Source organism: Pseudonaja textilis, chromosome 3, assembly GCF_049901715.1.
Source record: "Pseudonaja textilis isolate UNSWEBS1 chromosome 3, rPseTex1.2, whole genome shotgun sequence".
In the NCBI taxonomy this organism is placed as follows: Eukaryota; Metazoa; Chordata; class Lepidosauria; order Squamata; family Elapidae; genus Pseudonaja; species Pseudonaja textilis.
In genome coordinates this window covers 132,834,170-132,846,371 of record NC_141992.1, presented here as the reverse complement: position 1 = coordinate 132,846,371, position 12,202 = coordinate 132,834,170, and the positions used below count along the sequence as shown (strand labels likewise).

General features: G+C 41.4%; 1 long non-coding RNA gene across 1 annotated transcript in view; it reads left to right on the top strand.

Moving 5' to 3' along the window:
- The window catches only part of LOC148126328 (uncharacterized), a 59,110-nt gene extending 48,425 nt beyond the window's left edge, over nt 1–10,685 (top strand). Inside the window, exon 3 of the long non-coding RNA XR_015742603.1 lies at nt 10,535–10,685. This is a non-coding gene — a long non-coding RNA (uncharacterized LOC148126328). The remainder of the gene's footprint in view (nt 1–10,534) is intronic.
- Nucleotides 10,686–12,202: the final 1,517 nt, after the last annotated feature.

Below are 12,202 nucleotides of genomic sequence, written 5' to 3'. Positions count from 1 at the left end.
AGTAAAAAAAAAAAACACTACTGCAGATTGCATCAAAGTATTTGTTATGCAATAAAGGTTTCTGTCTTAATCTGATAATTTAGTACTAAGGTCTCCAGTGTATTGCTGCCCAATATCATTTTCCCTATTAAAAAAGAAAAAAGAAAAGCATATTTGACAACAGTTAAATTACAAAGAAAAAAAAAAGGAAGAACAAAGCTATTTACTTTCTAACCTCCACAGGGGGAGTCAAATTCCAGGCCTATGGGCCAGATCCAGCCCATGGGGTGCTTAGATCTGGACCCTGGAAACAGCGAAGGACCGGCCTGCGGTTCCTCTGCCAACAAAAATAGAGCTCAGGAGAACCGCGTGCCATCCTCCCAGGCCCCCTTTTGGCTTCCTGCAGACCTCTGCCAGCGAAAATGGAGCTTGGGGCAGGCACAGGCGCACTCGCTGGCAGAGGGCTAGCAAAACAAACTAAGAGCAAAGCAAACAAATGGATAAATGTTTCCCCTTTTGCATTTGAGAATCCAAGAAGGGACAGGAAAGGAGAAAGGGAAAAAGGAAAGGCAAAGAATGGACTATGTGAAAAGAGCAAGGAAGAAAAAAGAAGGAACGAGGGGAAGGAAGAAGAAACGAGAAGGAAGAGGAGGACAAAGGTTTGGCACTCTCCCTCGTTTCACCTTCCTCTACTGGAGACAGTGGATTGCCCCAGCTTCACCCGGGCCACCACAGGCGCCCCCAACATAAGTGATATTGAGCTGGCCATGCCCCTAGCCACGCCCCCCCCACTCCGATCAAACAGAACCCTGATGCGGCCCTCAATGAAATTGAGTTTGACACCACTTCAGTAGCATTATCTTTGTTGACCCTATCCCATCTAGTTTGACCCTATTAGGCTGGCCAACTCTTGAAATCCAGAATTCTAACACTTGTGCAGCCTTCTTAAACCAGTGTTGATGCAACAGGATCCAAATGCTGCTAATCATGGTTCTTCTAATAGGCTTGGGAATTCTAGGGAAACAGGGAGCCTGGAAGATGATTACACTGTGTGTAGGATGCCGGTCCATTCTCCCACAGTTAAATTTATATTTGCATTTAAATTTATTTTTAATTGTTGCTTTATATTTGTTTTAATGGGTTCTATTGTTGTACGCCTCCTAGAATCATGTTTGTGAGTTGGGTGGCTACATGCATTGAATGAATAAATAACCTAAAGTCTGCCCATTTCTACACTCGATTCCGGCTGCCACAAATTAACATTTTAAAATTCGATGGTGGGACTCTTAAAGAGAAAAAGAAAGAAACAAGGCAACATAAGGTACCAGATATAATCAGAATTTTTATTCAAAATGTTATAGAAAAAAATAAGGATAATATATCACTTTAGATCAGGGTCCCCAACCAGAGGTGGTATTCAGCAGGTTCTGACCAGTTCTGGAGAACCAGTAGTGGAAATTTTGAGTACTTCAGAGAAATTTTGAGTAGTTGGGCCACCTCTGACTGGCTCTGCCCCCATCTATTCTCTGCCTCCCGAGTTCCAGCTGATCGGCTGGGTCTTCTTTTGTTGCCCTGCACAGGAGAATGGAGCTGGAAAGCAGGTTAATGGGGTGGGGAGGGAATGGGGATTTTGCAGTAACCTTCCCCCCCCCCCCCAGGAAAGTTACGGAGATTTTACAATATCCTTCCCCTGCCACAGCCACCAAGCCACGCCCACAAAACCGGTTGTAAAAATTTTGGAATCCCACCACTGTCCGCAACCCTCGGTCCATGTACTGATACCAGGCCACTGTGTGCCCAAAATCAGGCCACGCAAACAAGCAAAGCCCCATCTGCGGGATGCAGGCAGCACACAAAACTACACCCCCTCCAGTCCCTGGGAAAAAAAAAGTAAAATATGGCTTCCAAGGAACTCCACGGAACGGGTCCCTGATGCCACAAAGGTTGTGGGGTCACTGCTTTATATAACGGCATTGAGAATAGACTCTTTGCTTGTTTCCGCATTTCTGCTTTAACTTCCATAATTTCTCTCAGTTCAGTTTAACATTCATTTCCTGTGAAACCTGTGAAACTTTAATCTCTAACACAACGTAGCTGCTGAATCACACCCACCTCCCTTAAGCATAGCAACTATTCCTAGGGGTGACTTTACAGTACATCATACCGTGCAAAAGGAGCATTTCAGTTGGATGATTCATCCTGTTTCAAATCCAAGCCTGCCCTTTCATAGAAATCTGCTGGTTAAGGAAAACTTTCATATGCACAAACGTGGCATCGTGTGTAAGAAAGTAAGAGTGAAAAGTGAAATGACAGTTTCATTTCGCATCCTTGGTCCAGTACATAAAGAGCCAACTTACAAAAATATCGCTCATTATCAAGTATCCTGTCCTGCAAATTTTGGGGAAAGTTTTGTTTTGCAGCATGATTTTTAAAGAACATTTTAAATAAACAAGTGGAAAAGAAGGACTGGCTTTATCAGTAGCTTGTTTCTTTCAAACTTTTCTGCTGCTCAATTTTTAGTGCTATTCAATTTTTTTAAAATCCTTTTTTTAAAAAACTAAACGCCTTCAATACTTTTTATCTTACAAAGCTTTACGTACTGCAGTTCAACACAGTTGGTTTACTAAAACAGAATGATGCATAAATAAAATATAACAAATAGGATGTTAAAAATAGAAAATGCATTAATGTGCTTTTCAAAAGTCTGAAATGATAGCAAACACCTTTTCCCTATTGCCAAACATCAAATACTGTTGGCAATGGTTTGTCTCTCTGGAAAAAGGAATTCCACAAACATAATGTCCCCCTGGAAAAGATTCTTTCTTTCTTTCTTTCTTTCTTTCTTTCTTTCTTTCTTTCTTTCTTTCTTTCTTTCTTTCTTTCTTTCTTTCTTTCTTTCTTTCTTTCTTCCTTCCTTCCTTCCTTCCTTCCTTCCTTCCTTCCTTCCTTCCTTCCTTCCTCCCTCCCTCCCTCCCTTCCTCCCTCCCTCCCTCCCTCCTCCTGTTCTAGTGGCAAGTTATACAGGTAGTCCTCAATTTACAATACTTCATTTAGTAACCATTCAAAGTTACAACGGCACTGAAAAAAGTGACTTATGACCAGAGGTGGTATTCATCAGGTACTGACCAGTTCTCGAGAACCGGTAGCGGCAATTTTGAGTAGTTCAGAGAACCAACAAATACCACCTTTGACTGGTCCCGCCTCCATCTATTCTCTGTCTCCCAAGTCCCAGCTGATTGGCTGTGTCTTCTTTGGTTGCCCTGCACAGGAGAACGGAGCTGGAAAGCAGGTTAGTGGGGTGGGAAGGGAATGGGGATTTTACAGTATATCTTTCCCCTGCCACTTCCACCAAGTCATGCCCACAGAACCGGTAGTAAAAAAATTTGAATCTCACCACTGCTTACGACTGTTTTCCCAGTTACAAACTTTTGTCCCCATGATCATATGTAAATTTTGGATGCTTGGCAACTGGTTGACGGTTATGTTGTGGTTGTAAGGTCGAGGACTACCAAATGGCAAGAAAAGTTATGAATAGAAGTTTCACAAGTGACCTCTGGGCAGAGAGCTCAGCTTTTAAGGCACCTGGGCTCTTCAGATATAAACATAAACATACAATGGCATATGGTGCCCACTAATTAGTCCCAGTCTAAATGTCAGGTAACTGCATTTTAATTTAATTGAAGTTTCTCATAGGTGCTCCAAGGCAGCCATGCTCATTATATACAATACATTACAGAAGACCACAATAACAATAAATAGTCTAAATGTCTATGGAGATTCTCAATCATCCACATCATGATTGTCCCCAAAGTGCTTTTTTTTTTTCAAGAGGCAACCAGACTTTCTGGTTTTTCTTTGAAGACATTTCGCTTCTCATCCAAGAAGCTTCTTCAGCTCTGACTTCTTCATCCTTCCATTCCCCACCATCCAGTCAGAGCTTCTTGGATGAGAAGCGACACGTCTTCAAAGAAAAACCAAAAAGTCCAGTTGCCCCTTGAAAAAATGCACCTTTGGGACAGTAAACAGTCTATTATAGTTCAAGAGACAAAGAGTAAACCAATGAAACATTACTGTTTTATGTCTATTTGACCTCTATGTCAAATCTGGATCCATATATATATATTTCACATTCCAAATACAATATCTTAAACCAGGGATGGGATTCAAATTTTTTAGCAACTGGTTCTGTGGCTAGGTGGGCTTGGATGGGTGGGTGTGGCCATGTGACTGGGTGGCTGTGGCTTCTTTTTTTAATGCAGCATCCCCCCCCATTATTTTGCCTCCTGGGCCTCAGGGAAGCCTCCTGGGGGGCTACCAGAAGGCTTCCCTGGGGTCCAGAAAGGCAAAAAATGGAGCGCGGGGTGCGGCTGCATCAGCCATCCACCCTCCACCCCTGTGCACCCCTTTTTGCCTCCTGGGTGACGCAGTAAGACAGCGAGGGGGATCCCAGCAAAGCTGATTGTCAGAACAGCTGATCGTCGGGAGAGGGGGGGAAGAAATTCCTTAAGGAGTGACTGGGTGGGAGAGAATGCAGTCAGCGAGATAAGGACTGAATGGATGGGTAGGGAAGGGGTGGGTGGAGAAGGGCGGGGCCAGCCAGGGGCATGATTTGCCAGTTCTCTGAAGTGCACAGAATCATAACAACCAGTTCTATAGAACCGGTCAGAACCGGTAGAATCCCATCCCTGTCTTAAACGTCGTCCCATCCAGAATGGGCTGAATATCTTCTCTCTAAAGAATACTGACAATTTCTTTTTAAGCTATCAGCGAGCCTTCTATTACTTAGTTTATGCCATCTTAAAAAAAAAAAAACCAAAACCAGCCTCTCTTAGAATTCTGGGAAATGCAATTTATCGATAAATTTAATATATTTGCCACCCTTTTCAGTAACATGATTCTGAATGATCAAATTTTAAATTTAGTTTTAAATGTAAAAAAGCGATGTAAATACCTGTTAAAAGAAACATATAATGGCATAACCAAAGCAGAAAGAAAAGAAAGGGAAGCGGAGAATAAAACCTCAAGAATAAAACAGACCACGTGGGGTTCGACTAATCTCCTAACCTCCAAACCTGGATGAACAGATTTAAAGTGTTTTCTAAAAGGCCAGCAGGATCGGGCTATTCTGAACTTTGGTGATAAAGGGTTCCAGAGGGTAGGTGCCATGAATGAGAAGGCACGTTTTCGGAGTCTCACATCGTGGCATTTTTCAATTGTCGGGAGCTGAAAGATGCCACCCTTGGCAGGTAGAGTCAATTGGAGAGAAGTGTAACTCTCTCTAAGGTGTAATGAGTGCCAGAGTGCTCATCTGGAAGCTTTTCCTCCCCTTTCCTTTTCCCTTTTATCTTTTCTTTCTTACTTATTTTCCTTTTTCTTCTTTACATTTGTATTGTTTTTACTTTGTAATTTTTTAAAAAAATAAAATTAATACAAGGAAGGAAGAAGAAAAAAAAGGATAGAAAGCAAGCAAGTGAAGGAGACAGAGAGAGAGGGAGAAGGATAGAAAGAGAGAGAGAAAGAAGAAAGAAATGATTTAGATTGGTCCCTCAATAATCATTGATGTTACCCAGAGAACTGATATTAAGGGTGATTACAACAATAATATACTCATATGAATGTATATTAAAAACACGGAATCAATAAATGTAATGCTTTCCTATTGCTCCAGTTTTGAGAAGAGTTGTGAACAAATCACGGGACCAGAGAAACCTGATTTCAACCATGCAATTCTTAGACAATATTGGGCTGGTTAGTCTTTCTCTGTCCAGCCTTCCTTGCAGGGCTGTTGTTAGAGAACAGAAGGAAAAAGTAATTGCTATTGAGGCTAACATGAGCCCTTGGAAGAAAAATGGGAAATGTGCCTGGAAAATATAAATACAAGAGGACCAAATAATTAGTCAGTTCCACCTAGTGCTACCATTCTTTTCTGATCGATGTTATTTTGCTAAATAAAACAACCAAGACCACAACTTGTTGGGGAGAAAGATTTAAGGTTTCCAAGGGAGGAAGAGAAAAAAACACGCCCTTTTGGGCTTTTGACTTATGAGCCAAAAGCAGCATGGTGGTGATTTTCTAACAAGAAAAGTCCATTCCCCCATTTTCCTCTGAACTCTTGAAATTCAGGAGCTGAATTTTGTAAAGTAGAAATGTTCTTTAGAAATAACTGTGTCACATGAGGGGTTTGACAAAGATGCATATTCCTCGTGTGGCCATTTTTACACATCTATTAATTCAAAAGAGCTGCTTTGCTTGATTAAGTAAGTTAAATCAAGTATTCCTTTTCAACCAGTGGTGGGATTCAAATTTTTTTACTACCGGTTCTGTGGGCGTGGCTTGGTGGGCGTGGCAGGGGAAGGATGCTGTAAAAGCTGCAGTCAGAGGTGGGATTTGCTGATTCTCCGAACTACTCAAAATATCCGCTACCGGTTCTCCAGAACTGGTCAGAACCTCCTGAATACCACCTCTGTTTTTCAACCCATTCTCTTTGCTTCATATTTCTCTCCATCTTCCATAAGTCAATTTAGCCGTTTACAAATCTTTTCCATTTTTTGCCCATCAAGTCCTTTTTATTTGTCCCCATAGGTAAATGGATTGAAGCTAATAACTTCTGGGATATCCTGGTTGTTTTAAAGGTGTTTCTAATGCATCCTGATTTTACATTTTACTTGGCTTTAATTGGATTTTGACATGGGACTTTTACTTTTTGTTCCTGAGCTGCCTTAAATGTTGTTTATTAGTGTGAGGCATAGATCTCATAAACAAACAAGTCCATACCAAGTTGGTTCTGTGCACCATTGTGATATTTAATCCCTCTTCCTTCTGCCCTGCTTTCCAGAATAAGCCTCTCTGGTGAGCCTCAATGGTATACTCCCCTACCCAGGCTATAGAAATTGGGGTGTCTGGAAGGAAGAGGAATCACACAGCAACCTCTGTTGCCAAACAGCCGTGGTAGCACAGTGGTTAGAATGCAGTATTGCAGTCTAACTCTGCCAACTGCCAGCAGTTCAATCCTGACTGGCTCAAGGTTGATTCAACCTTCCATCCTTCCAAGGTTGGCAAAAGGAGGACCCAGATTGTTGGGGGCAATATGCTGATCGTTTAGAGAGGGCTGTAAAGCACTGTGAAGCGGTATATATGAGTTTTAAGTGCTATTGCTAATTCCCAATGAAGAATTTCCCATCCAAGGAGTTTCTTCAGGACTTCAGGATGAGAAGCAAGACATTTTCAAGGAAAAACAAAGAAAGACCAGTTGCCCTTTGAAAAATCACCTTTGGGACACCCATGACCTGGTTGACTGAAAATGTCCATAGACAACAGCTTCTTTCTTACCACTGAAGCAGCTGGCTTGATTTCACACAGAGACATACAACCCTCAGGATGTCTCTCCTATACACGCCATATTTGTGCTATGCCTTCGTTGCCTCAGCATTATCAATACATGCAGCAGGGCCAACCTACCTCCTTTCTGGCCCTCAATCTTCTGGCAATCAATCTGTAGATGTTGACTACAATCTTTAGCTACCAAAAAGTTGATAGTTCCTAGCAAATGAATAATTTTATAGCCTGGCTATACACTTTATATATAAATGCTGTATATATATACATATACATATACATATACATATACATACACCACACACACACACACACACATATGGGAATTCATGGTAGAATCCTGCTTTTCTAACCTGTTTTTTCATTTGTTATTTAAAAAGTAAAATAGCTTTGCAGTATTTATCAGAGGCTTAGTTCGCTTTTTTTTAAGTTAAAAAAAAAATCTTGCCACCATAGCCTGTCCATCAATTTTTAGCTAATGTTTGGCAGCTCCAGGGATTGCAAAATTGGCAGGGGGTTGTCCACCTGGACCATTACTCATATACAGTGTATACACACCCTTGCTTTCTCATCCATCAAGTGTAAGGGTGTGTTCTGAATCGGTATTTGAGCCTATATGGAGACGAGTCTTACTAATAGAATGACAGAACAGAATAACAAAAAAACAAAATAACAGAGTTATAAGGGACCTTGGAAGTCCCTTCTAGTCCAACTCCCATGCTCAAGAGGAAACCCTATACCATTTCAGACAATCTCTTCTTTAAAAACTCCAGTGTTGGAGTGCCAGGGGTGGGCTGCTGTGGGGTTTGCAGGGGTTCATGAGATCCTCTAACTAAGATTCTGCACAATTCGGAGGACCACCAAATCCCACTCCTGGCTGGCCCCACCCACCCCTCCCCTCCCCTCCCAGGAATCCCCACGCAGCCCGTTGTGGATGCAGGTAAGTGGAGGGCATGGGCGGAGGCTCAGGGAGGGTGAAAAACGGGCCTCCCAGAAGTTCAGGAAGGCTGGAAATGGACCCATTTCTGGCTTCCAGAGAGCTTCTGGAGCCCAGGGAAGCCCTCCTGGAGACTCAAGGAAAGCCTCCGGAGCCCGGGGAGGGCAAAAAGGCTCCCCCCGGTGTGGTGCAGGAGGCTGACTAGGCCACACCCACCATGGACACGCCCACCCAGCAACCAGACAGAGAAGCTTTTGCTAAAATTTTTGAAGCCCACCTCTGTGGCACGCCCAAACATCTAGAGACAAGTTGTTCCACTGATTAATTGTTCTGTCAGGAAATTTCTCCTTAGTTCTCAGTTGGTCTTTTTATCCTCAGCCACATTCAGTTTCTCTGAAATTTAGACCCAAGTCAGGGAATCACTGGGAAATTCTTATTATTATCTTAATACATGAAAGGAGATGAGTTCATTTGCAGATGTTTCTAGTGGAGCGGGAGGACCAGATATATCTTCTCTGAGTAACCTAACTTCCCTTGGTACTGGAAGCCTAATTCAGATTGGAGATCCTCCCTTTATGAGTAATAAAAAAAAGTTATAGTCAAACTGCAGGTTACATATTAAAAGTTGAACATAATTGGTCCCACAGTTGCTATATATGCTCAAATTGTGAAGATTTAGCAGAATGTCAGGAGAACACCTCAATACAAGGAGTCAAACTGTATTTATTTCAAGCTAAAAATATAATTGGACACTTGGACTTCTTGAAGTGATGACAATTAACCTAATCCCAAATGTGGGCCGATGGTAACATTTTGACAAATGTAGTTTTCATTAATTGATCATTATCAGGGCATAAAAAAGAATTAGGAAACTACAGCTGAATCACATAAAAACAGGGAGAAGGAAGGAAGGAAGGAAGGAAGGAAGGAAGGAAGGAAGGAAGGAAGGAAGGAAGGAAGGAAGGAAGGAAGGAAGGAAGGAAGGAAGGAAAAGGGAGCATGTTGCAGAAATTTAACATTTTCCCTAGATATTGTAAGTCACTAATGGGAAATGGACAAAATAAGAGAGGATACAAATATATTCAGAATAATCAGATTGGCGACAATTCTTGGAAAATATTTTACCTTTCCTGATGGAATACAATCATGGTTACAGATAGAGAAAATAACACAAATGCAAATAAAATGGATTATACATTTGGTAGGCAAAGAGAATAGAACTAGCCTATAATAAAAATCTAACTGAACTGAATTTTTGAAATATATGATTGCAATTTGGATAAGTGAAGATTAATGGAGCAAATGATTAGTTTGATGGTAAGAGAAACATCTCCTTTAATGTCCTATAATGGCTAGGAAACAGTCAGAGTCTCCTCTGAAATATCTTCCGTCTGGGAGAAGTAGAAACTATAAAGTTTAGATACATAACATATGTTTATATGCTGGGAATAAAGTTGGTGTCTCAGTCATATTTCATCGGGGCTGTAACATATGGAATTACGGCTATAACTTGTACATTAACTGATCTTCATCCTGCATTTTACTTACATTGAGATGGACTAGTGTTCATTTGTACCCCCAGCTGTAAAGTCTTTTTTGGAAGATCCTGGAAAGCATTCAGGAGCCTAGTTAACATCCTAGTCAGTTGCTCTATTGCTCTATCAGATGTTCCAAATCCCTGGACATTTTTCCTAGTTAATTCTTGGATCTCAAAAACATTGCTAAGTAGTAGCATGTTTTAATAAAAGGACCCTAAAGGCATTAATGAGATCAGTATGTTCCTACAAGCATTTGGTTACTATCCTTAAAACAGGCAGAAGCTGTAGCAGATGCATTATTTAAAAAAATCAAAAGACAGAACCACCATCTGTGGTAAGGAAACAACAAAAATTTGCCAATTGGCTTTTACCTGCAATGCAACAATTAAACTTAAATCCATGATAAAGTTAAAACTCCCATATCATCCCCATTGCAGCCCCATCCCTATACTGAAGGATGTCCCAGTTCCAGATTAACTTTCATCAACAAAAAGTTGTGGATTATGCTACAAACACAACAGCGAGCCAAAAGTTAGCACGGAAAGCTGCACAACGCTTATCATGAATGGTGGAAGTTGAAGATTCTGGATGATTATTTTTGAGCACACAGCTTAGAAAGAGAAAATGTGAAGTTGAGTAGCATGTTAACTGCATCCGTGAGCTGCCCCCGACTCCCCTAATATTTTTCGATTCATATCCGATGCTAAGAGTCATCCTATTCTGATTCTCTCTGCTTTCTCCTCAGGGCCCAGGACAAGATGCAGAATAAAAACATTGGCCACTTCATGAGGTACCATATAAGAAGAGAGAAAAACAGGAATGCCCTGAAGAAGAGATCCTTGAAGGCATCGAAGGGAAAAAGAGAATGCAAACATCAGCCTATGCATCATCTAAATTTTCTTTGCAAAAAAAAAATTAAGGTTGTGAAATCCTTTCAGCTATTTACATCACACGGTCCACCAGAAATTATATTTGACCTGCTAAAGGTGAAGTGTTGCCTTGGTAACTGTCACAGATTCCAAAATCACCTTTTATTAAGTGTGAAAGTAATTTGCACTGGAGAGCAAAAGTGCGCTCACATGGACTAGAGGTTAAATTCTCCACCTAACGGATGCCCCAAAGCTAAGCCGCCACCCATAAATCGGTTTGACCAACTACCGACCATCTCAGAAATTAAAATAAGAAAAAAATATATAGAGAGAATTTTCTTGCAGCTTTATAGCAAGTTATCCATATTTAGGCTTCTATTATAAACCTCTTCACTTCCCTCTCTTCATACACAGGAAACACAGTATAAAATGAATCTTATTTCAGCCATGATGATGGGGTAGCATCTTCCATTGGACCTCAAAAGAATGGGCTAGAAGATCAGGAGAAATTTTACAGGTAGTTCTTGACTTACCCCCACAATTTGGATTAGAATTTCCATTGTCAAGCAAGGAGGTTGTTAAGAGAGTCATAGGGTCATTAAGTGAACCCATTGACTTGTCAGAAGCCAGCTGAGAAGGTTGCAAATGGTAATCACAAGTCTCTGGGATGCTGTAACCATGGTAAATATACTCTGGTTGCCAAGCACCTAAATTTTGATCATGTGATTGTGAAGATGCTGTGACCATCATAAAATGCAAGGACCAGTCATAAGTCACTTTTTTCAGTGCTGTTATAACTTTGAACACTGCACGAATGATTCTAAGTCAAGGACTACCTGTGCAGCTTTTATTTATTTAGGCATCCAATTTATATGGCCATCCATTTCATAAAACAAGTGACTCTGGGCGACGTACCAAAAATAAAAAAGAAAAAGAAAGTGATGAATAAATAGATAACATAGATACTGTACTGAAGGATACCCCAGATTAACACCAATCACATCTGCCAAACCGCATTGGACCAGCGTGGCAAATTATGGTCTATTCCTTGCACGTGGCAATACAACCTCAAATATGGCCCTCATTCCCTAAGGCACAGGGGTCAAACTCAATTTCATTGAGGCCACATCAATATTGTGTTTGACCTTGGAGGGCTGAGGGGACGTGGCCATGGTGGGCGTGGCCAGCTCAATGGCACTCATGTCGGGGGCAGCTGTGGTGGCCAAGGGCTAAGGCAGGACTTCCCTGAGACTCTCGTTATAATCTCCTTCCTTCCTTCCCTCCCTCCCTCCCTCCTTCCTTCCTTCCTTCCTTCCTTCCTTCCTTCCTTCCTTCCTTCCTTCCTTCCTTCACTCTCATTCTCACTCTCATAATCTCCTTCCTCCCTCCCTCCCTTCCTTCCCTTCTTTTTTTTCCCCCATTCCTTCTCCTTCCTACTTCCCCTCTTTCCTTATTTTTCCTTCCTTGCTCTCTCCCCATCTTTTCTTCTTTGTCTTTCATCTTCCTGTCTTTCTTTCTTTCTCCTTTCTTTCCTGTCCCTTCTT